General features: G+C 40.5%; 1 pseudogene; it reads left to right on the top strand.

Moving 5' to 3' along the window:
• Window positions 12,371–24,726, top strand: part of LOC102184851 — a 138,727-nt pseudogene continuing 126,371 nt past the window's right edge.

Raw genomic sequence — 24,726 nt, 5'->3', positions numbered from 1 at the left:
GATTATTTTTCCCCTTTAAAAATATTGACAAGTGTGTTAACTTTAGTCATCGTTAAACTTTTTTTTAGTGGTGTGTTAGATTTTTTTTTAGATTGTGTGTTAGTTACTCAGTTGTGTCTGACTCTGTGTGACCCTATGGGCTATAGCCAGCCAGGCTCATCTGTCCATGGGATTCTCAAGGCAAGAATACTGGGTTTGGCAGCCATTCTCTTCCCCAGGGGATCTTCTCAACCCAGGGTTAAGGACTATAGTTGTGTAATATAAATAGCCTAAATGATATTTTCAACAGTTCTAATTTGATTTCCAGGTGACATTTTGTTGTTGACAAAATGAGAAATCCATCTTAAATCTCAGAAACTATACAACATGCTAAAATTTTATGCCATCAAAACCAAGAACATAAAAGAAAAAACTAATAATTTGACAACATTAAAAACAAAACCATAGTACAACACAAGCACAATCAAAGGTAAAGATAAAGACACACGTGGAAAAGACTTATACAGCATATGACAAGGGGATTACATCTCTAATATGCAAAGAGCTCCTACAAATTAATAAAAATGTGAACATGATAATAGAATAATACAGATAGCAAAAATATGTAAAAGAATACAAAAGCCCACGAATAATCAAATAACTACAACTTCAAACAGCAATAGATATCTTCTTCTAGGAAATGAATGAATATTGAAAGAACTTATTGCTGGTAGGAAAATAGGGAACCATATGCTTTTATAAACTTTTGATAGTGATAAAAATTCATCTAACATATTCTGTTGGCAGCTCAGCATAATGTCGGAATGAAAGCTCTGTAAACTCCTTGGTTTAGGAATTCTACTTCTTCAAATGTGTTTGAAGGGAATCTGGATAGACACATAAAATTGTACAGATGAGGGTATCCATCACAGCATAATAGAAACTGAAATCAATCTAAATGACGGCCAATAGTGGCTGATTTAATAACTAATGGTTTACCACAGATCACCTACAGGCATTAGAAATGATGAGGTAAATACGTATTTATTAACATGGAAAAATATATCCCATGTATTGTTAAATGGGAAAAAACAGCAGGCTAGATAACTGTATTTATGCTCCCACTTTTTAAAAATAATAAAAAATCTTTGTTTTGACATATGTAGAAAAGGTACAGATAGAGAAAATTTTAAAGGATGTAAACATAAGATGGCAGTCATTAATCTTTGATCATTAGTTACTAATTTTGATAAAAGTAATGAATCTCTTTATTTTGGGGACAATACCAAAATGTGGTTCTGTCCATAATCACAGATATTAATACAATCATCTTTTAAAGGTAACATTCTCACATCTGCTTCTCAAGGTCACTCCAAGGACATGGTCACAGCCAGGCTGCTGGTGGATGCAGACGTCTGTGCAGTAAAATGCATGGTTAATCAGAGAGACAAGCATAGAGTTAGATGTAGGGCTTCTAGGTGAACGTTATTTTGAATTTTTGAACAACAGTAATGTCTGAGAAGGTGAATACAAGTCACCAAAAGCAAGGCAAGGAATGAGGAGTCTATGAAATAGAAGAGAGCCTGTTCCCCGCAAAGCATGCTCTATGCACTCCTGGAGGCATTTAACACATCCCGTAGTGACTTACAGTCATTTCCCATCAACTGGCGAACTGCTTCAGACGGGAAATGGAACCTATTTCTCACACGGTTCATTGAGCATGTCCTATGTGCCAGGCACGGAATTAGGCACCAGGAATACAAAGATCAACACAGACAAACCTGTCCTCCAGGAGCACAGGGCAGGGGGTGGCAGGCAGATTAAATAGGCAAGTGCTCTGTGAGGGCTGAGGTTTGAGCTTAGTCTGTGCTAACCTGTTTTGTAGGGATGGGGGGAACCTTCCTGGAGTGTATAGCTGAAGGACTATAGCTGGAGACGCAGGAGGAGACTTGTGGAAGAGTGTGTTCTAGGCATTCCTTTCTGTGCAGAGGCCTTGAGATGAGAGTGCATCGGTACGTGGCAGCTTCCAGAGTGTAAAGGAGAGCAAAGAGCCAAGCGAGTGGGTGAGCTGGGATATGAGGTTTTCAGTCCTGGCTAAACAGGAGCATCAGTGAGAGATTAAATAACTAAACTACAAGCAAGCAAATTCAAAACAAAGGCCCCAGCCGAGTCTGATTTAATTGGCCTCTGTGTGGTGGGGAGTGGTCTTTGAACCTGGCCTCCCAACCCTCACCCGGGGACAGCCTCTCTGCTAGCTGCTTGTCAGTTTCCCCAAACTGGAGCTCTCCTTTTGTCTAACAGGCCCCTGGGTGACTGTCGGGTACAGCTAAGATCAGTAAGGAGGCAAGAGTGTGAAGAGCCTGGTAAACAAGACTAAGAAGTTTGAATTTGCCTTAAGGGCAAGGAAGTGCCTTTTGAATAAATGTATATACCGCCAGCCACCATGAATAATAACATTTAAACCAACTTTAGCGCTCAGATTTTTATGGTAAACACCTGAGTGTATAAATGTTTTGCATGAAGGACTGGGGTATGAGACAGAACAAAAATAGATATGCTATAGAATGGGTTATAAATCTAAACTTCAGGACACTCAGAAGATACATTTCTGCATAGGTGCATGTAAATGGAAAATGTGTAAAGCAAATCATAAAGCCACCTGGGGAAGCTGCTATTAACAAATCAGTGAAGTAAAACCCACTGAAATGTTAACAATAACTTCTAATTTATTTGTTATGCATTATTTGGATTTCCATATACAGTATGAGTAAAAAAGAGGGTACATCCATGGAACATTTGCATGTTTGCATAATAACAAAATATGTTTTATTTCATCAGAGGGGAACATGTCAAGGCATTTGGGAATAAACATGTATTCAATTCTAGACTTAAGGTCGAAGTTTCTTAAGGATATGACTTTATAACATTTGAGACATTTCATCAGAATAATGACAATAAATCTCATCAGATAAATGAGAATAACGCCCACCTGGCAAGTCTGTAGTAAAAGGTTGCAGATGGTAAAGCAAGTATGGTATCTAGCATAATGTCTGGCAAATACTAGGTGCTCAATAAATGGTAAATTATTAACTTGTTTTCATAAAGAATTGTAGATGCCTTATGAATGCTTCTTAGAATTTGAATTCCTCCAACCTTTCCTAGATTCTGTTCCCAAAGCAGATATTAGGGGCAAAAATGGTTGATTGCTGCTAGATGTTTCTTACTCAATAATGCCTTGGTATCTAAGCAGAAACCCAAAGAATAATTCAGTGTTACCCATTCAAGCTCCCAAACTCAGTAAACCTGTTACATAATTCCAAGCAGTTAATTGGGAATGCGTTTTATAGCTCACGCCTGGGAAGTGATAGAATTCCCATGCTCTGGGTCAGAAGAAGCTAGGGAGTGTTTTTGAAACTATTCTATGGTTAGAGTGAATGACTAGCAACACCTGCTTTGAAAATTTTCCAAGCCAAAATGATTTCTGCTGTATGTCATGGAACCCTGGGGGCTGAGCAGAGCATTTTTCATGTACTGGAACTAACCCCAGGCTGCCCAAGGAGGACAGTGCTGGCTGTCTTACTGTGGGGTCCCTGCTGCTGCCCTCCTCCTCTGTGTGGTGGGCTGGTTCCTCTAGCTTCCATACAGATGCTTGCCTGTGCCACTTCCATTCTTTATCTCTCTAATTAAACAATAGTTCCGGGGTCCCCTTAGGAGGATAATTTCAAACTTTACGCAATGCAGCTTCAGTTCAGTTCAGTAGCTCAGTCGTGTCCGACTCTTTGCGACCCCATGAATCGCACTATACCAGGCCTCCCTGTCCATCACCAGCTCTCAGAGTTCACTCAGACTCACGTCCATCGAGTTAGTGATGCCATCCAGCCATCTCATCCTCTGTTGTCTCCTTCTTCTCCTGCCCCCAATCCCTCTCAGTATCAGAGTCTTTTCCAATGAGTCAACTCTTCGCATGAGGTGGCTATAAGTACTGGGGTTTCAGCTTTAGCATCATTCCTTCCAAAGAAATCTCAGGGCTGATCTCCTTCAGAATGGACTGGTTGGATCTCCTTGCAGTTCAAGGGACTCTCAAGAGTCTTCTCCAACACCACAGTTCAAGAGCATCAATTCTTCAGCACTCAGCCTTCTTCACAGTCCAACTCTCACATCCATACATGACCATAGGAAAAACCATAGCCTTGACTAGACGGACCTTAGTTGGCAAAGTAATGTCTCTGCTTTTGAATATGCTCTCTAGGTTGGTCATAAATTTTCTTCCAAGGAGTCCAATTGTTCTCCATTGCCTTCCAGAGTAAAATCTTGATCTTTTTGTATGGTGAGCAGATATCCTGTTTAGTCTGTGACAGTCCACAGTTTGTACCTATTGTTCCTATGTAATTAATAAAGCACCCTCTTTCACTCTCAGGAATACTCTGATCTGGACACATAATGTGTAATCCTCCAAGCTCTCATGGAGTCCAATCTTTGCCCCATGTGACCTGACATCTGCCAGCCTCCCCAGCTCATTGCCCATGTTTGCTTTGCTCACTGGGGGCCAGCATTCTGCCCTTCTCTTCCTCCTTAGAAGACATCAGACCTGTTACTGCCCCCGAAGACAATTGTTCTTCACCAGTGGCTCAGCCCCCAGATCTTTGCATGGTTTATTACTTCATGTCTTTCAAGGCTCACAAGTCCTGAAAGTTACCTCATATACTGATCACCCCATTCAAAGTGGCCCACGCCCCCAGCATTACTATTACTTCACCTAGTTTTATTTCCTTTGTCTTATATCACAGTCCGAAATCGTCCTCTATTTATGTGTTTACTGCCTATCTCCTTCCTCTAAAATATGAGTTCCATGATAGGACTCTTCTCTGCCATGTTTGCTGTTATATCCCGAACTCCTAGAACAGAGCCTGGTTGGCAAACATATGCTGGATCAGGGAATGAAAGCACAGCTCCAGTTTGTCAAGAAGTGGGCGGAAGAGAAATGGTGAAAATGTGGATTGTTTAGACATACAGAGCATTCATTTTTAAAAACTGATGGCCTTATTGAGAGTTAATTTACATACCACACAACTCACACATTTAAAAGGTATAGTGGCTTTTAGTATATTTATAGACTTCTGCTTCCATTGCCACTATCAACTTCAGAACATTTTCATTACCCCAGAGTGTTACTGGAGAAGGCAATGGCACCCCACTCCAGTACTCTTGCCTGGAAAATCCCATGGACGGAGGAGCCTGGTAGGCTGCAGTCCATGGGGTTGCAAAGAGTTGGACACGACTGAGCGACTTCACTTTCACTTTTCACTTTCATGCATTGGAGAAGGAAATGGCAACCCACTCCAGTGTTCTTGCCTGGAGAAACCTAGGAACGGTGGAGCCTGGTGGGCTGCCGTCTATATGGGGTTGCACAGAGTCGGACACGACTGAAGCGACTTAGCAGCAGCAGCAGAATGTTACCCTGCATCCCTTAGCCATCACTCTGAGTCATCAATATACGCCAGCCCTAGCCAACCACCAGTCTACTTTCTTTATTTTTTGGTAGCTCTGGGTCTTTGTTGTAGCATGCAGACTCCCTAGTTGCGGTGCACAGGCTTTTTAAAAAAATTTATTTATTTATTTTAATAGGCTAATTACTTTACAATATTGTAGTGGTTTTTGCCATACATTGACATGAATCAGCCATGGGTGTACATGTGTTCCCCATCCTGGACCCGCCCCCTCCCCATCCCATCCCTCAGGGTCATCCCAGGGTGCACAGGCTTAATTGCCCCTCCGCATGTGAGATCTTCATCCATGTGTCATTTACTTTTACACATTTAGAAATTCTATCCCTAGGTCATGTTAGACCACCAGAAGGCTGCACACCGGGATGGTGGTAGTTTATTTCAGAGGTTTTAAAATCATGGTTGCATATCAGAGTTCCCCCTGCCCCTCACTTTCCAGCTTGCAGCACGTTTAGAAAACCCAGAATATCAGACTCTACTCTAGAGTCTATGGAATGCAACCTGAGCTGAGAAGCATTGGTATAGTTAATTACCTTCATTGGGTTGTTATAGAATGTTATGCCTTTGACTTTAACATGGCAAATAAAGTAAATATCTTGCTGCTGCAAGATATTGTCCCCTAATCAGGCTGCTGGGGAATCAGATCCTGCAAACTAGTCATTTCACGCATATAGGTGCTACCCCTAGAATAATGCAAAAGCGCAGAGCTAGGAGTGCTGCCATGCTTTGATTTAGGCTCAAGTTTTTCTTTTTTTTCTGAAGGTAGGCAGGCTGTTTGACCTCTTAGCACCTCGGTTTCTTTATCTGTAAAAGAATCTATCGCTAGGGTTGTAGGAAGCATTGTAAGAAATAGTGTATGAAAAGTACACAAAAAACTACAAAATGTATAAAAGTATAATTTATCCTTATTGTTAAAAATGTATTAATAGAATCATGGACGTTTATATGTAGAATAGGATGAGAAGAAGTAGGGTAGGCTTAACGTCAAAAGAATTGTTTCTGCTTTTGTGATTCAAGAAATGAGCAATGCCCTCACTTTTATTTCTCTTTCCCTGTTGCTATGGTACAGTTGAACCAGATGATAACTAAAGACCTTTCAAATGAAAAAACTATGTGAATCAGATATTCTTGGACCCATTATCCTAGACTCCTCTGATCCTTCAAATGACTTCCAGTGGTTTGGGCTGACTCTATACCTTGACATTACTTATAACACAAGTGACTACTTCAATTTAGTTATTACTCAGAGCCAGTCATCTTTTATAGAAATCTACCTTCCAATACTAACCACTTCCCAGTACATTATTATTACAAAAAATTTTTAGATGTATAGAAAAGCAGAGAATACAGTTAACTTTGAACAATGCGGGTTTGAAATGTGTAGATCGACTTACATGCGGATTGTTTTTCCGACGATAAATACTGTGGTTCTACAGACTCTTCAGTTGATTGAACTGTTGGATATAGAATCGCAGATTTTTGTGTGTTCATCATTCAGTGATGTCTGACTCTCTGCTACCCCATGAACTGCAGCCCGTCAGGCTCCTCTGTCCTTGGAATTTTCTGGGCAAGAATGCTGGAGTGGATTGCCATTTACTTCTCCAGCAGATTTGTAGGGCTGACTATCAAATTCAGGTGGATTTTCAGCTGCCTGGAGGGTCAGCACCCACAACAATTGAATTGTTCAAGGGTCAACTGTATAATGAACAACCATAAACTCATCCTACATAAAATTGACCATATTCTATCTTTTTTGAGGGCTTCCCTGGTAGCTCAGATAGTAAAGCATCTGCCTGCAATGGGTTCGATCCCTGGGTTGGGAAGATCCCCTGGAGAAGAAAATGGCAACTCACTCCAATATTCTTGCTTGAACTATTTTTTTGAAAAAAAGTTATTCATATTATTTAACTTTATTCCAGAGTGTCTACATAAGATGACATTTTCTTTCATAGCCACAACTGTATTGTCATACCTAATGAAAGTAAAAATTCAGTCATTTAACATTCAGCTCATATTCACATTTCCATGATTTTCTCAACATGTCTTGAATAGCTACTTTGTTCAAATCAGAATGCATTGCAGCGTGTGGATTTATAATGTCTCTTAATCAGGAGCCGTCCCCCCACCCCCACCATGAAACTGACATGTTGAAGAGACTTGACTAGCTTTTCTGTAGAACATTCTGCTTTCTGGATTTGTCTCCTTGTGGTGTCCTTTAACTTTTTCCTCTATCCTCTGTATTTCCTGTGTGCTGGGAATTGGATCTAAAGTTTGTTTAGAGTTAGGTTAAACAATTTTGGCAAGAATGCTTCGTGACACCATGTGTTTTATTTGCATTCCTTCAGGAGACAGCATACCACCAGAGATGCAGAGGGCCCCCACTGATCACTGGAATTTTCATTCATTGGTGTTGGCTAATACAGCATGGAGATCTAACAAAGTAGAAGAAACATTTTATTTGACTGGTTACTAGTAACATAAATGGTGTCAGTTTATGTTAACTGTTTATATTCTTTCCAAGAGAATAGCACTATTATGATTATATATTTCAATAACTACTGTGCCTGAATCATTTTGTGATAAGTTCTATTTACTTAGACCAGAAAGCCTTACACATGTAATCTATATAGATTGTTTCTGGGTAACATTGTGATCGCCTCAGTCCCTCCCCTAAACCTAGAGGAACATTGTAAAAATTTTCACTCCTAAACACACACACATACACACACACTCGCACACAAATACACTCACACTTTGCACTTTGTCCTGGCGTTATATGTGCCAGTTATAATAATAAAGATCAACAGAACATTAGAGATATATTAAGCAAAACCAAAATTATTTATAATATCCAAAATTCTCTCTTACTTCCTCTTTGCCACAAATACAGAGAAATAATGTAGGATTTCCTATGTGGTCCAGTTGCTGAGACTCCATTCTCCCCACGCAGGGGCCCGGGTTTGGTCCCTGGTCAGGGAACTAGATCCCACATGCCACAGCTAAGAGTTTGAATGCTATCATTAAAGACCCTGCACGGCTCAACTAAGACCCAGTGCAGTCCAGTAAACAAACAAAAGAATAAATATTTTGAAAAGAGAGGAATAACGTGAGAGTCTGTTTCTTTCGGATTTACTGATAAATTTGTTATAAGGAAAATGAATGCCGCTGGGAAATCTTTGCATCTTTTTGTCCCATCATTATTATTCAATGTAGTTAGAGGAAGCCTCACATCTGTTTTCTAATTGTTCATTGCACTTGGGAGTGTCTCTCCCCTCCATCTACTGCTCTCTGTGTGTGTGTGTGTGTGTGTGCTTAGACTCTTTTCGACCCCATGGACTACAGCCCACCAGGCTCCTCTGTCCATGAGATTCTCTGGCAAGAATACTGGAGTGGGTAGCCATTCCCTTCTCCAGGGGATCTTCCTGGTCCAGAGATTGAACCAGGTCTCCTACATTGGCAGGAGGATTCTTTACCATCTAAGCCACCAGGGACACCTGCTGCACCTTACAATACCTATAAGAAAAATTCAGATATTTCCCCTGAGCTACCATCTTGGTTTTCTTCTATAGTGATACTAATGTTAGTCATTCCACTCCTATTGGATTCTTATGTTACCTTTTTATCCTCCCGGTTTATTTTCCCTGATCATCAGAAAGTTGTAGTGTTATCTACTTTCATATCATGCAGTCTTGATGCTTATATGATTATATTTGCAAGTTCCTCTCCTCCTCTCTTCCACTTGCCGCCCCATCACTTCTCAGTGTTTATACCTTTACGTTTGTTATGGAAAAGGTAGAATCTATTCTACTATTTGCTCTGTATTTTAATTCTACTTTCTTTAATCTGGGGTTGATATGAATGTTTGGGGCCAGTTTTTCCTTCTGTTTCTTCTCCTGAGGGACTTGTGTATGATTTAAAAAATGGATACTAGAAAGTCAGCTCTGTGCACAGTGAAGAGTTTGAAGAACTCCACTTAAGCCTCTGTGTTTATCTCACTTGTTCTTACGGGCTTCCCAGGTGGTTCAGTGGTAAAGAATCCACCTGCCAATGCAGGAGACCCAGGTTCAATCTCTGGGCCAGGAAGATCCCCTGGAGAAGAGAATAGCTACCGGCTCCAGTATTCTTGCCTGGAGAATCCTACGGATAGAGGAACCTGGCAGGCTGCAGTTCATGGGATCACAGAGTTGGACATGACTGAGCATGCACGCACACACTGCTTTTATCTCGTTTGTTCTTAAGGTCCTCTAAGTGTATTTTATGACTTTTCAAATTTTAGTATTTCAATAGACTTTTCTAGCTTTTGTTATGTTGTCTTTGTTATCTTCATCTCAAAATGCTTATGAGATGGATAAATTTGCAGTCAGCCCCGCTTGCAGAACTTGTCATTTGTGAAACTGTGTTATTAAGGAATTCTGGATTATTAGTACGGAAGGTAGTCATTTCAAGAAATATAAGACATATTTAGCTCAAGCTACTAAATCATTATGTTTGGGCTTTTCTCATGTCACTAGACCCAAGATTTCCTGTGAAAATCAGCCAACGTCAAAATATACAAGCTTCTAAAACTTTCTAGTACAGATTCTAGAAAGATAGAATTAATTCTTCAGTTTCCTCCTCTCCTGCCCCCGCCCCACCTCACCTGGGATTAGTGGATAGTTAACTTGACTCTGTAAATTTACTGCCAGTAAAAACTAACAAGAGTATCTGCATTGAAATAGTTGTCTTGTGTTATCACTTCTTAAATATAATAAATGAAACAGATATGATGCATAGCTTATGCATACTCTTTGCATAGAGGTGAACAAGAGATTTACCATTTGGCATAAGATATTTACATCTGTTCATCAAAATATGACTCCTTTTGTAGTCTTCTAAAGCCATGCCTATAATATACATTGTTATGGTAATTTAAAAATGGAACATAGAGTAGAAAAAGAACATGATAAATGCATATCATCTTACTCTTTATAGCTCCAGTAAATTTTGTACCTTAGGCTAGACTGAATACATTTTGAGTTTCTCATGCAACAATCATTTTGGAAATGCGTCAGTCAACAGGCTTCCTTTACTCATTATTATTTAGCCTAAAGATCTGAGGATCTGTTTTTATTCTGTTATCGATTTATTTCTAAGAAATGTCCCTGCCTTTACCTTCTTGAATGAACATTCCTTTCTTCCCATTTATAATGACTGTAAAGCTAGACTCCTTTCCACCCTCGTTTCACCAACTGTTTTCAAGCGTTCCTCATTTCTTTTTCCACAGGATGCATTCCTCTACAAATTAGCATAACAGATATTTCTGAAACAACAGCTGAGCCTCCATAAAGGTATTTTTCTCCTCTCTCAAAGTGTAGGGTAGAGAATATCTTTAAGGGTTTTTTTCTTCTTTATAATTTTCTAAGCATTAAATCCTTTAGTTCAAATCCTAGAAAAAATAACAGGGAAAGCATGTGTTGAATTACACAAAGGGCATTCAACCTGGTTTCGACCTCGGTAGGAACAGTTGCAGCTTAGCTGTCCACTATCCTTTCCTGTAAAGGTGAAATGATTTAGAGGCCTAGAGAAACTTAATTTTTCTTGATCACCATGTGCAACCCGGAATTTTAATGGCAGGCATAATTAATTCTTCTGATGTTAATCATCAGGGCTGGGCTCCACAATTATCAGTCTGGTGCAGCTGGGGCATGGTGCAGACATGAAAAATTAGGAAAATGAATCTGTAATAGGGTGGCAGATTTAATCTGCATCATGAAAACAAAGTTAAAAAGAGGAAGACCGAGAGAATTTCAGCTGAAGCTTTTGTGCCAATGCGCAGTGACAGAACTGAAAAATGTTGCCGATGTCCAAAGTGATTGGTAATTACCAAGCCATTGAATTTTTTATTGTCAATTTATCATGCGCCAGAGGTTAAATTTAACATCTTCTTCTAAAGCCATCACTCTAAGAAGGCTCACTGCGCATCACGTGGCTCAGAGTCAGCGAAAGGTTAATCAGGTATTTCTTTAGTTTGCACGTGTCTCCAAACTCCCCTTCCTTCTGAGCTGTGCCTGTCCACTGCCAAATGCCTGCCACAAAACCTTTTCCACTATTTCTTACCTATGACTCTCAGCTAAATATCGGATTGTATCACTTACACACTCCCCTCTCTCTGTTGGCATTTACTAAGAACCTTGGTGCAGAAAAGAATTATTTCTCAAGTAAGAAAAATCCCATCATTTCAAGCCCTAGGGATACTTCAATTAAGATGCAGCTGAGACAAGGGGTGTTCATCCTCTTTTTCTCTCTCCCTAGCTCTTTCTCTGTTTTAAATGGTATTTAGTCAGGGACATCGGAAGAACTGATATTACCTATTCTTAAAACAAAATTAAAATTCCACAACAATGTTTATCTGATTCAGATTTAACTCTCTTCTTCATCTCTTTCTTTTTTTTTTGTGCACAGGATATCCGTTTATTAACAGTTGAAAAGAAGCTTAGTTTAAAAGAAGGAGATATTTATCTGTGTGAATACTGGATACTTCAAATAACTGTTTCTTTAAACAGCTTGACGAAGTATTTGAACAGATCCAGAGTAGACTGAAATTCCACAGGAAAAGGCCCTTCCTACTGATTTTTTAAAAAGTGACTTTAATTCAGTCCCTGGTCCTATCTTTAACATCACCTGCTTCTTTCATTTTTTGTTGTTTGCTTGATTGTGTCTCTTCTATGTATTTGGAAACAGAGAGCGGTCTCTTATTAAGGGAATGGTATATATTTTCTATAAATTAAAAATAGAAATAGCCTTCAGGGAGACTTGAAAAAAATCAATGTGTGCATTAATTACTGCAATTCATTACTCAAATAAATATGGGCTCAACATTATGTTGGATACAAATCCAGGGACTGAGGATGTTTGCAAAAGACAAAGCCTATGGTCCTGATCATGTTAATCTGCAGATCAGAGACTATGTGAATCCAAGCCTGGTGGAAGCTCCTCAGGGGATAGGCGAGCTGGGCTCCATCCCGGTAGCCGGCAGTGAGTTATTACTGCTGAATACAAAGCTGGTCACGTGCCTGTCACCTACAGCAGTGGCACAGTCCTTCTCCTGCCTGGGTTTCCTGAGACCTTGCTTTCCTGAGCCCTTGCTTTTCTATAATTAAATCCGAACCATAAAAGCCATACCTGTCAAATGCCCTCCAGCTGCCCTCATAAACAACACCGGGAATTTTGATGGTGGCAACTCTTTGCTTTTGGAAAGAACATAGGAAAATATCCTATTTATCCTCCTGGAGACTTCCCTCCTCTATCTTTTATTTTATTTTTCCAATTCTTCCCACACTGAGCTTCCTTTTCCTTTTTTGGAATTTGAATAGGGAACTGGAAAATATACAGCAAATAAAAATATAGTATAATTTATTGAAAAGATTCCGCTGTCTTCTCTTGAATTAGTAACCTGTCCTTTTAGGAAGAAGAGAGAGAAAGTGGAATGAAGGAATGTAATTTTTCTAACAGCATTTGGCTGCCTTTCTTTGATCATATTTTATGGCTAGGGGATAAATTACCATGTGAAGGTTTCTGTTTAAAACCTGAACATGTTTAGTAGGATTTGAATCCTGCCATATTCTGCAGAGCTGCCTTTTGCCTGAGCAAGTTTAATGCAAAGATCAGCAGCTCAGAGCATAACACATATTAGCTGGCTCTTTTCTGCTATTGGAATCCCCCACTATTTTAATTGGATTCTTTCCAAAACTGCAACTAATTAAGAATCAATTCAGGACCATTAGCTAGTGGGACAAGCTAGCCAGTGGTGCATATTTCAAAAGAGTTAGTTTTAATGAGAGGCGTTACTGGATGGGGGGTGGCCGAGGTGGGGGGAGAAACAGATTAAAGATAGTGTAGGGACCTTCTTCAGCTAAACTGAACGACTAATGGTACACGGAAAGATGCTGAACTTGTAGTCCTCTGTAATTGATCTACTTACTGTTCTTAAAGAAACTTTGGAAACATGAATGCAGGTATTTAGAGGTACATTAGAGGTTCAATAACAATTTATAAACATTACAAATTGTTGGCTTCTGTAGTGGAGTGCTCCTTTTATTGGAGAAACATATGCTGTCTGCTTTCAGACCCGTTAACCTCAGCATCGTCAAGCCATTTTCTCTTCCCTGGGCTTTGTACTGGCGCACATCTGCTTATCCAGACTTCAGTGTGTGCAGATGGTGCTTTTTAATTTGTTAAAGGGTTAGCAGTGCCATATTTTTGACAGCTGTTCTTGAGTTCCTTTACCACAAGGAAAAACTTTACTAGGACTTGGTGCTTAGGAGAGAAATCTGATGCTCATGTCCTCATTAATTTCTTCTTCTCTTTCTTGGATCTTAGTATCTAATTCTTTGTTATTGAGTTGTGTCCAGGCTGATGTTTTTCTCTAGAGGATGAAGGTGGAAACTTAGTATACAGTTAACCTGCTTTGAACATTATAGTGTGAATATATGTGTGGTTTCAATGGGGACAGCCGAATATTTAATCATTAGAAAGGATAGGCAATAAATCAAATGTCTGAACTTGGATGCATTATCTGATATGCTTGATTTCAAACTTAACCTTCCTCATGGACTTCTGTCGTGAGAAATTACCTGGACTAAGTTTCTTCATTTGAAGCAATCATAACCCAATCGCAGAGCCCTTATGATTGTAAGATAATACCAATAAAAAAGAGATTTTTGGCTTCTAGCAGTGGACAAGGACAATAAAAATATATTACTCTATAGAAAAATAATTTTACTAAGTTTAGGTTTGATTACATGTTTGAGCTGGTGTTGGGTAGACATTGAAAAGGCAATTACAAGGATATTGAAGACTTGTGGATTTAAAGGATTCTTTAGAATGCATAGGACTAAGAAAAGTCATACATCCTTACTGGAGTGGGTTGGTTTTTTTTTCTAGCCACAATATCAAAACAATAGAGTAGGCACTTTGAATCTGTGCAATTACATTATGAGGAAACATTGTCTTCTTCTGCACTACCATCCACCTGGTCACCTGGCAGTCATCCTTAATTCCTCCCTCACACTTGTTTTCCACATAGAATCAGTCACAAATCCTTTTGATTTCCTCTCCTTCAGTGTTCAATTCTGGCAACTTTGTTCCACCTGCTTGCTTCTGTCTTAGTCTGGACCTCCATTCTTTCTTCACTGGAACCCCGACCCCCACTCTATATCTCCAGCACTACTGCAATGCACACAGTAGGAGCTCAGGAAAAATGAACAGCCGAATGAATGCCCTCCCACAAATATCAGGCCTTTCTTTGTACTGGGAATGGGACTCACCAAATCTGTGTCTTTATGGATTCAAACTTGTGTACACGAACATGCAAATGAACAGCTGGCTGCTCTCAAAAGCTCACTTGCTTGGCTGCTGTGTGCAGTGTTTACACCGTGTACTAGCACACAGTTGACTGTCAGAGCCACACACGGAGGAAATCAGAAATGATGAGACACCTCCCAAGTTAGTATCAGTTTCACTTCACATATATTGTAGGGTAGATGTTTTAAAGAGGTTGAAGAATGAAGTCACTTTGGGTCAAGAGTGTATGGTAGATTGTTGGGTAATGGCCTCCAATTTGTTCATGGCTTCCTTGTAACCATGTCTCAGGACTGTCCCTTCTTGCGTTGAGTCTGCTTGACCATGTGACTTGCGTTGGCTGGTGGTATAATAGCAAATGTGAGACAGTCAGAGATGTGAAAACTGCTTGCACATTGAGCCTTGCCCTCTTTTGTTGCCTATGAGGCTGTGGCTACCATCACCATCTGAAGAAGATATGCTGGCCTTTTGGATGATGAGAGACACATGGATTGGTTACCCTCACCACTCCAGACAACTGCAGACACAGGAGTGAGGCCATCCTAGACCATCCTGCTCTCACCTAACCAGTCAACTGACCACAGATGCATCAGCAAAGCCAGCCAAAAGCAACCAATCTTGCCCTAAATCACTCAAGTGACCAGACACTTGGCAGCAATAATAAAGGCCTATTTTGGCAGCCATCAAGTTTTGGGTGGTGTGTAACGCAACACAGGCTAAGCAATGTGGAGTGGCATGGTTATCTTTTCCAATCTAGCTATTTAGAATGGTGTTTGGGAGACTAGATGTTTCACTGCAAGTCCCCAGCTAGATGAATTCTAGGTACAGGAAACAGTTGTTTTATAAAAAGCAATTAATTTCAACCGAGGTGTTTGGCATTTTTGGTCCTTAGGTGTAGTTCACTCGCTTTCAGAGGACGGTAATGATGATGGTGAGTGATGGGTCTGCATGATGGTGCAGTGGGAGGAGGGGTCGGGTGAAGTATGTTGGGACTGGGACTCTGGAATATTAACTGAGCAAAGAACTAAGGAGCGTGGTGCCAGGGCAGAGAGAACATGCAGTTAAAGCCACCTCTCAAGCCTAACACTCCAAACGTTCCCTGAAGGTCGTGGTGCATCATGGTTTGCAAGGTCATCTTTTGCAAAAAACATAGTTGAGATTTTATTGTGACTAACATTCTGAGGTTGTTAAGTAGTACAGAAGCACCTTTTATCATTAATTTCTGCCTTTTGGAGTCACAAAAGGTAGCTCAGATGGTAAAGCATCTGCCTGCAATTCGAGAGACCTGGGTTTGATCCCTGGGTTGGGAAGATCCCCTGGAGAAGGAAATGGCAACCCACTCCAGTACTCTTGCCTGGAAAATTCCATGGATGGAGGAGCCTGGTGGGCTACAGTCCATGGGGTCGCAAAGAGTTGGACACAACTGAGCAACTTCACTGGTGGTTTGGAGTCACAACATTGAAGCTTTATTTCATCCATTTGTTTAACAAATATCAACTTATTTCTTATAGGTATCGAGCGAAGTGATTTGTGAATGAGATATAAACTCTCTTTCCTCAAACTGTTATGCCCAAGTCTCAGAATCTCCCAATGACCACCAGGGAGCCGGTATCCAATGCAAAAGCAAGAGAGTTTTTATTACCAAGCTCGAGCTGAGGCTCCCACCATTACCGACGCAGCAGCTAAGGAGAGGAGCCCCGAACTCTGGGTTACATTGCTTATATAGGGTATTCTCTCGCGAAAAATTTGAAAAACGGGAGTTTCTGGGTTGAGAGACGTCTAATTGGTTACCTTCTGTGAAAGGGCTAGGTGTTGGGTTCTGATTGGTTTTCTTATTTCCATGGTAAATCATTACTTCCAAGGTAAATCACAAATGTAACTCATTACTTCCAAGGTAAATCACAAATGTAACTCATTACTTCCAAGTTAAAACACAAATGTAACTCATTACTTCCAAGGTAAATCACAAAGGTAAATCATTGCTTCCAAGGTAAATCACAAATTCTTTAACTTAAAGTCAGGAGGTTTAACCTAAGGGCTGATTGGCTTGTGCACAGTGGGGCAAGTTTAGGCAATATCCGAAGTCTAAGTCTGTTTGCCTGGAACAAAATGGAGTTCTTTTACAAGATGGAATAGCTTAGGCTCTTCAAAAGCACCTTCAGTCCAGGAGGGCTGACAGACAAGTGAACAGAGCAGGTATTTACAGTAGGGTGAGCAATCTGATAAAGGCAGGAACATCCTGTTTGAGACACAGGAGGAGAACCTAGCTCATTCTCACAGTGAGGGTAAAGGGCTGGTTTGCCAAGAACAGGAGCTCTGGGGCCTCTCGTAATGTGTACGTGTACCCAGTTGCTCAGTCATGTCTGACTCTTTGCGACCAGGCTCCTCTGTCCATGGGATTTTCCGGGCAAGAATACTGGAATGGGTTGCTATTTCTACTCCAGCAGATCTTCCTAACCCAGAGATCAAAACTGCATCTTCTGCTTTGGTAGGTGGATTCTTTACCACCGCACTGCCTGGGAAGCCTCCTCATAACGTAGTATTCCTATATATTCAATATAGGATGATGACTTGAGAAATACTGAGGTACAAGTTTCCTCTTTACCGTCAACCTTATCTCTCACACTTGCTTTCTATTGAGTGCAAATATGTCCTTGATGGAAGAAGCCCAGGTATTCCAAAACCAAAGTCCTAGGACCAGCCTGAGGACCCACCTGATGAGGTTACCTCTTCACCTGACAGCCAGAAGGACTAGGGCTTCCACAGCTTGGCTATTTGGCCACATTCTGGGCCTGTGAGTGTTTTTACGTTTTCTCTTGTGTATTTAGTTTTATACTGTTGATGTTTGAAATATTTATAAGTAGGTACAGATATAATCTTGTAAAAAGAGACATACCTTTTAAGAAATTTAGAGAAAATCCTTTGTTAAAGATGTGTGCCATTTTGGTGGAGCTGTCCAGCATTGGTACTCTCTGCCTACTAAGTATGGAGAATGTGCCAACTTATGACCCTTGCCACAGCCTCTCCCATTTACAGAAGCCAAAAAAGCTAGATAACTTTTTCAGTTTTATCAGCTGGAGGACAGACACCTAGTTTGGTCAATCAGGTACATCCATTGAGGATGACGCCTATGGAACTAGTGATGGAAAGGAGCAATGGTGTAGAGAGCTCCCTAGCCCAGCTGCCGACCCTTCCCGTGCCTTCAGTCAGCAGTGAGAGATGCTGCTTTGCGGGCTAACACTGGGCCATGCTTCTGCCATCTGGCCCTCCTTTGTGTCTGTTTTCCAAGCCTGGATCGCTAGTCTTCCAGGCAATTCTAAGAGCTGCCTAACATTCTTCAGTGATTATTTTTTTTTCTTAAACAATGTAGTTACTAAAGGACACATATGCTTCATTATTATAATTTTAAAAGAGAAACTGGGGAGGATTCTTCACAAAGCAGCTTCCAATCTCATGGGCTGAGGCTCAGTCGCTGCAAACAGAATCCACCCTAGCTAGTTTTAGCAGGAAGGGATTGAAGGCAGGGAGTTAATTGACTGGTAATCATTCAGAGAGATGAAATAGATCTGGCTTGAACTTTATAAAACTCCTCCAATTCTTGACTTATTGTTTGGCTATTGTTCACTGTCTATCTCCTCCATTAGAAGGTAAGCGCATAGCAAGGCAGCAGTCTTTGTTTTATTCCCTTGTGTGCTTCTAGACACCAAAACAGTCTGGTATACTGTAGGTTCTCAGTAATACTTTAATCATAATGATAATACAAGGTATACAGGGGAACTCTTGAAAGAGAGAATCCAGAAAAAAGGCCTTTTAGCCCATCCCCAAAGAAACCATAAGTTACGGGTGACTTTTCTGAGTTAGGAGATATTTGGTCATACATCAGAGAACTTGTAGGAATACAGCCAGATTGGTTCACTAGAAGGAGCGATTTATTTATTTTTTGCCAAAAGGATGAATCAATACATTTATATTTAATGTGTGTAATTTAGGCCATATGTCATGCAGAATCCTTCTGGTTTCTATTACTTGAAAATTTTGATTACCGGTTTTATAAATAAATTCCAGAATTACGCAATTTGAGATAAAGCTAGTTGACTTAAAAACTGGAATCCTTTTGGGACTTCCCTGGCAGTCCAGTGGTTAAGACTTCATTTTCCAATGCAAGGGGTGTAGGTTCAATCCCTGGTCAAAGAGTTAAGGTCCCACATGCCTTGGGGCCAAAAAACCAAAGCATGTAACAGAAACACTACTGTAAAAACTTCAGTAAAGACTGTGAAAATGATCCACATCAAAAAATCATTTTTAAAAAGTTTATAAGAAATTGGAATAATTTGAACTAGGTAAGACTCAGTAAGTAATATACCAAAATTTATCTATGATGATGAATCTCTTCTAGGTTCTGGGGAAGAGTTTGAAAGATTTTACAGGTGGAGAAAAACCAGAGGAGAAAGGGCATGGCAATCTGGGCTTTACGTAAGCCAATCTAAAAAGCTTGACTTCTGAATTACTACTTTAATTTGGGGGTACTATAATTTTTGGTATGCTCTGTTATCTATTATAATTCTGATTATCAGTTTTTACAAGAGTGCCTATACTGTTCGATTTGTTAGTATACTAGTAAAGTGATTAGGTTTGTGGGATCAGGAGAACCCAGGACTTTAACATATTGTATGTGCTTTATAAACTCACTGTCATTTTGGAAAGGTTGACAAAAGGAGATGAGGAATTTCAGCATCAGCAGTGAACCAGTCAGGCTGTTTGCTTGCTTGTTCCTCCTACCCTTCCTCCCTTCTTCCCTTCCTTGGAAACTTCTTTCCTTCCTCTGTCCCTCCATTCCTTCTCTCTCTCTGTTTCTTTCTAGTTCTATCCTTTATCTGTGTTTTAAAAAGATGTATATGAGAGTAGAGTAAGGCATCTCAATATTCAATTAAATTAATTCATGAAAATTCCATTAAAAGAACATTAAAAATCTACTCTAATTGAATAAGAGCCAGGGAACTTGGAACAAGTTTGACACTTCTGCTTTTAATCACTAAATTTTTATTGATAGACCTTAAACAATAATCACTTATTTAGATAACCACATTTATTCTTCCAATAAATCCCACACCGCTGTCAGTTCTTCCCCATGTCCAAATAAAAAGGAAAATAAAAGCCTTGAAGCTCTCATCAATTTCACAGGACATTGCTAAAATTATGCTAGAGTCCAAATATTTATAAAAATGAACTGTGCAATTAATTAATTGTACCCAAGTTAGTAAGCTGTCTACTTGCAATACAGCTTTAGTTTCAAAAAGGACTATTTTTATTTGTCAGTAATGTAGGCTCAGAAAAAGATGGATTTTCTTGTGTAGGCAAAACATTTTACCATAGCCAACTAGCCAGAATCTGCTGGCCAACTGAACCCTGGGCTTCTGATCAAGCAGGAAGATCTCCTCTTCCCAAACACCTAATCACTTGATGCTAACAAAACAAACACAAAAATATATGTGAACTTGCAAATGCTTGAGAATCAGAATTACAAAAGACATTAGAGTCTACCAAGATATTAAAGAAACTGTGGTTTTCCATTAGGGATTCCCAGGTGGCCCGAGTGGTAAAGAACTCACCTGCCAATGGGGGAGACATAAGAGACTCAGGTTCAATCCCTGGGTTGGGAAGATCCCTGGAGTAAGGCATGGCAACCCGCTCCAGCATTCTTACCTGGAGAATCCCTTGGACAGAGGAGCCTGGCGGGCTACAGTCCAAAGGGTTGCAAAGAGTCGGATACGACTGAAGTGACTTAGCACACACAGGTTTCAATTCAGATTTCTTGATTTCAACAAATTTATTGTTTTCAAGTTTGTTAGTGGTTCATTGTTTCACTCTCTTAACCATTTTGCTACTTGTTTGAAAACTCTTTGGAGGCAGAGCGATCGAAATCACTGTACATTTCACAAATGGCTGACAATTCTTGTAAAATCTTTTTCTCCCAAGAAGAGTTCTAAAATTTATTGGTTAAGGGGCTATTTGGGTGTTATCAATGATCTGTCAAATTCTGACCTCAGGATAACCTTCTCCAACAAGCCTTTCTTCATTATTTGAGAGAGAAATTTCCATTTAAGCATGTATCTTCCTTAACTTCCCTTTTAAAAAACATGAGATATCTGTTCTCAGTATCTATGAGTGTGGTTTGTTTGTTTGTTTAGATCTCACATATAAGTGAGATCATATGGTGTTTATCTTTCTCATTCTGCCTTGTTTCACTTAGCATAATGCCCACAGGGTCCATACAGATTGTGGCAAATGGCAGAGTTTCCTTCTTTTTTAAGGATGAATAACATTCCATTATATATATATATATATATATATATATATATATATATATATATATATATATAGTTTGTATATATGTACATATGTAGATATACAGATATCTGTCTATCTTTTCTTTATTCATTCATCCAGTGATGGACATTTAGATTGTTTCTGTGTCTTAGCTATTGCAAACAATGCTGCAATGAACTTGGGGGTGCAGATATCTTTTTGAGTTAGAGCTTTTATTTTCTTTGAATAAATACCCTTAATTTTCTTTTGTCTTACCTCTTATTAATTACTCTGAAACATTCCCTCCCTTTTTTGCATATTGGTGTATTTCGAATTCACAATAGTACTATGCTAGAGATACCGTGTGCGTACTTACTTACTTGACTCAAATAAGACTTTAAGTGCACCTGGGAGATTATTGTTAGCAGAATATTTCCTGTCACTCAACTTGAGAGCATCTACTTTGTTCAAAGTACCCTATGGGATTCAGCGAAGAAGGGTTTTCTTTTTGATAAACAATAGAAAGAACCAGCATCTGATTTGTCTTTTTGGAGGCTGCCTATTTTCACATACTTGGGCTTCCCTGGTGGCTCAGATGGTAAAGAATCTGCCTGCAGTGTGAGAGACTGAGCTTGGATCCCTGGGTCAGGAAGATCCCCTGGAGAAGGGAATGGCTATCCACTCCAGTACTGTTGCCTGGAGGATTCCATGGACAGAGGAGCCCAACAGGATATAGTCCATGGGGTCGCAAAGAGTTGGACACAACTGAGTGACTAACACACACACACACACACACACACACACACACGATCATGCTAAATAATACACTTAATTTTCATCTCAAGACTTCATTCTGCCTGGTAGAGAGTAAAAATGTGTTGTTTGACAATTTAGGGTGAAGTCTGTCGAATCAGGATGATTTTCAGTTAATTCAAGGTTTCTCCTCTCTTTACCTCTTCTATTTGAAATCCTGGTTCATCTTGTATGGTCTCCAGCTGCACCCACTACTGTGTCCTTCCTGTCCAGCTGGGCAGCCCCAGCAGCTCTGTGGTCTCATGTCTGCAGAGAGAACATGTGGTTACTTGGTGAGGTTGCCTCAAGACTTTTGTCCTAGACACCCCATGCAGGTATTTGTGCTCAAGGGCTCTAGCCTCACCCTGGGGTGTGACAGAACTCCTAGCTGCATTCCTGGGCCCACAGGATATGAAGCACTGGTCTTCTCTGTCTTGGTTTTCCTACAGTCCTGAGGAGACACTCTGTTGCTTCATCGCCCACACCTGGAATCAGCCTAGGGGTGATGGGATGGGGATTAGGACTTCTCAGGAACAGCCCTTGGAGTCTTAAATGCTCACATCCTTCCCCCAGCCTAACTCTCTTTTTTCTTCAGGGTTTGGAAAAACTGGCCTTCTTATTGATCATGTACTCTTTAAACGTTTCTGTTTTAAACCTGGGATGTGGCTTTAAAACTTTGATTCCTTTATTCTAGGATTCTAGGCAACAAGCCACCACTTGGTACAGTTGCAAGAAGGAAAGGTTGAAGGACAGAAATTTCAGAAAGCCTGTATCAAAACGTTTTCCTTCTTTACTGGGTTTTCTTAAGGCCCATCAAACCTACTCACTATTTTTTACATCTTCAATTTCGTTTTCAACATTTTCTTTCTGTGTCTCTTTACTTTACAAGATCCGAATATCTGAAAGGTCTAAAGTTTTACCTGTAGGTGTGTTTTGTGACACCTGCCCCAGTCTGTGTAGGAATTGCCAGTTTCATTAAGGAAATACCCCAATTTCCTTTCTAAATCATCCAATGATCTCAGCTAATCCTACCATTCTCTTCCTTCTCAAGCCTGGAAGTCATTTCTGGAGAACAGTGTTGCTGTGGATATTTGTGGAAATATTAGCCATTAATGCAGTTTTCCCACTTAGTGTGAAATACTGGCCAGCATAGTTCTAATGACAGAACTCAATCTTGCTCGGTTATGGTCATAGAGAGAAAAATCTGAAGATAATTCATTCATCAATGAGAAGAGGTTATGTTGTGGTTCTGGGAGGAGTGGTGGTGGTGGCAGTGTGCAGAGGCTGGCTGAGCTGATGGGGAGTGGGGCCTTGATGGTTTTTAGAACGCTCAGTAAATTTTGTGTAGACTTTTTACTTGGCTCTGAATTTTCTTTGATCGTCGTCTTGGGCACTAGCATTTGCCTTATTAAAGCAGGTAATGCTGTGGTAGACAAAACTGTCTGCCTGGACCCCATCCGTTCATCTGGAATTTGTTATTTTGTACCTAGGTGAGTGTTCAGGCATAAGCCATGTAGGTTAACGAAATGCAAGCAAAAAACTAAGGCATAAGTGGAGAGATAATTGACCCATATCGCTCATGCTTTCTTCAGAGAGACTGAATTAAGTGACAAAGTTGTGGTAATATCAGAATTCAGTGGCTTGAACTTTATCAAGAAACGTTCTCAGAATGATTCAGGATTGCACTACTTCAGAGAGGGGTCTTACCAGTGAGCAGCTAGTAGAGTCACACAGATCTAACTGGATGAAGATCTGGTCCTAAGAGAGCCTTGTGTTGGCGTTTCCCCCCATCCGAACTCCAGCAGCCCACGGTTAGATTTCACTGTGTGCCCCACACTGGAGCCCTCACTTCCTTTTGTCTTGGGCTGGCATCACCGTCTCTCTCCAACTCCAGACCACTGGCAGGTGGCATTGTGTGTTCGCCCTCCTCCGTCAGAAGGAGCCCGCCACCAGCTTGGAGCGGAAAGTCAGATCAGCAGCAGCACCACAGAATGTACTTCTCCACCCAGCTCTCCTCCGACTTTATGTTTCCCCAGGGATGTCTTACATATTCTGCAAACCTGACCACCAGGAGACTGCCTCTGTTCCCCCTCCCGGCTGGGCTCGAACTGGGAAAACCTCTAACTGCTAATAATGGCCAAACCCACCAGCTGTGCTCCCACTCTGCCTGCTCATTTGCTGAAGACCTGGACCCTGTCCCTGGAGCGTCTACTGTAATCCTTGAGAACTCAGATGGCCACTGCCTTCTTCTCTCTGATACTAAGTATTGTGCTCATGCTGGTGTGCCTCACTGTCCAGATGCATCTTTTCCCAGGAGGTTCCAGCCCTCCACCAAATCTCTGAATGTTCTCCAACAAAAGCAGATCGTTAAACCTTGGAAAATCAGAACACTTGCAGTCATAGAATCCTGTTTCCATATATTTATTTTTTAATTTAATGAATTCCCAGAGGCACTTTTCTGATCATGTTTCCTGAAACTATCTCTTCTGCTTTTCCCTTACGCCTACTCTTCGAGCCTCTCCTCAATCCTGAGGGACTTACTGGACTCCAAAAATTGCTTTGTTACTCCAGGCTTGACAAGCTGCAGCCTAAACTGTGAGGCTGGTGACTGAGTTCTCATCTGTCTGCTTTGGTCTTCCTTATGTATCAATAGGGTTAATTTCAGTGACTACCCTACAAGTAGTGTATGGTTAGTGAGCTAGATTTGGAATTAGAGTGCCTAGGTTTGAATCTGATCTCTACAGTTAACTAGTTTTCTCTAGGTAGCTCGCTCTAAGCCTCAGTATTCTCACCTGTAAAGTGAGTC

Source organism: Capra hircus, chromosome 2 (assembly GCF_001704415.2).
Source record: "Capra hircus breed San Clemente chromosome 2, ASM170441v1, whole genome shotgun sequence".
Lineage (NCBI taxonomy): Eukaryota > Metazoa > Chordata > Mammalia > Artiodactyla > Bovidae > Capra > Capra hircus.
This window is presented reverse-complemented; position numbering and strand designations above follow the sequence as displayed.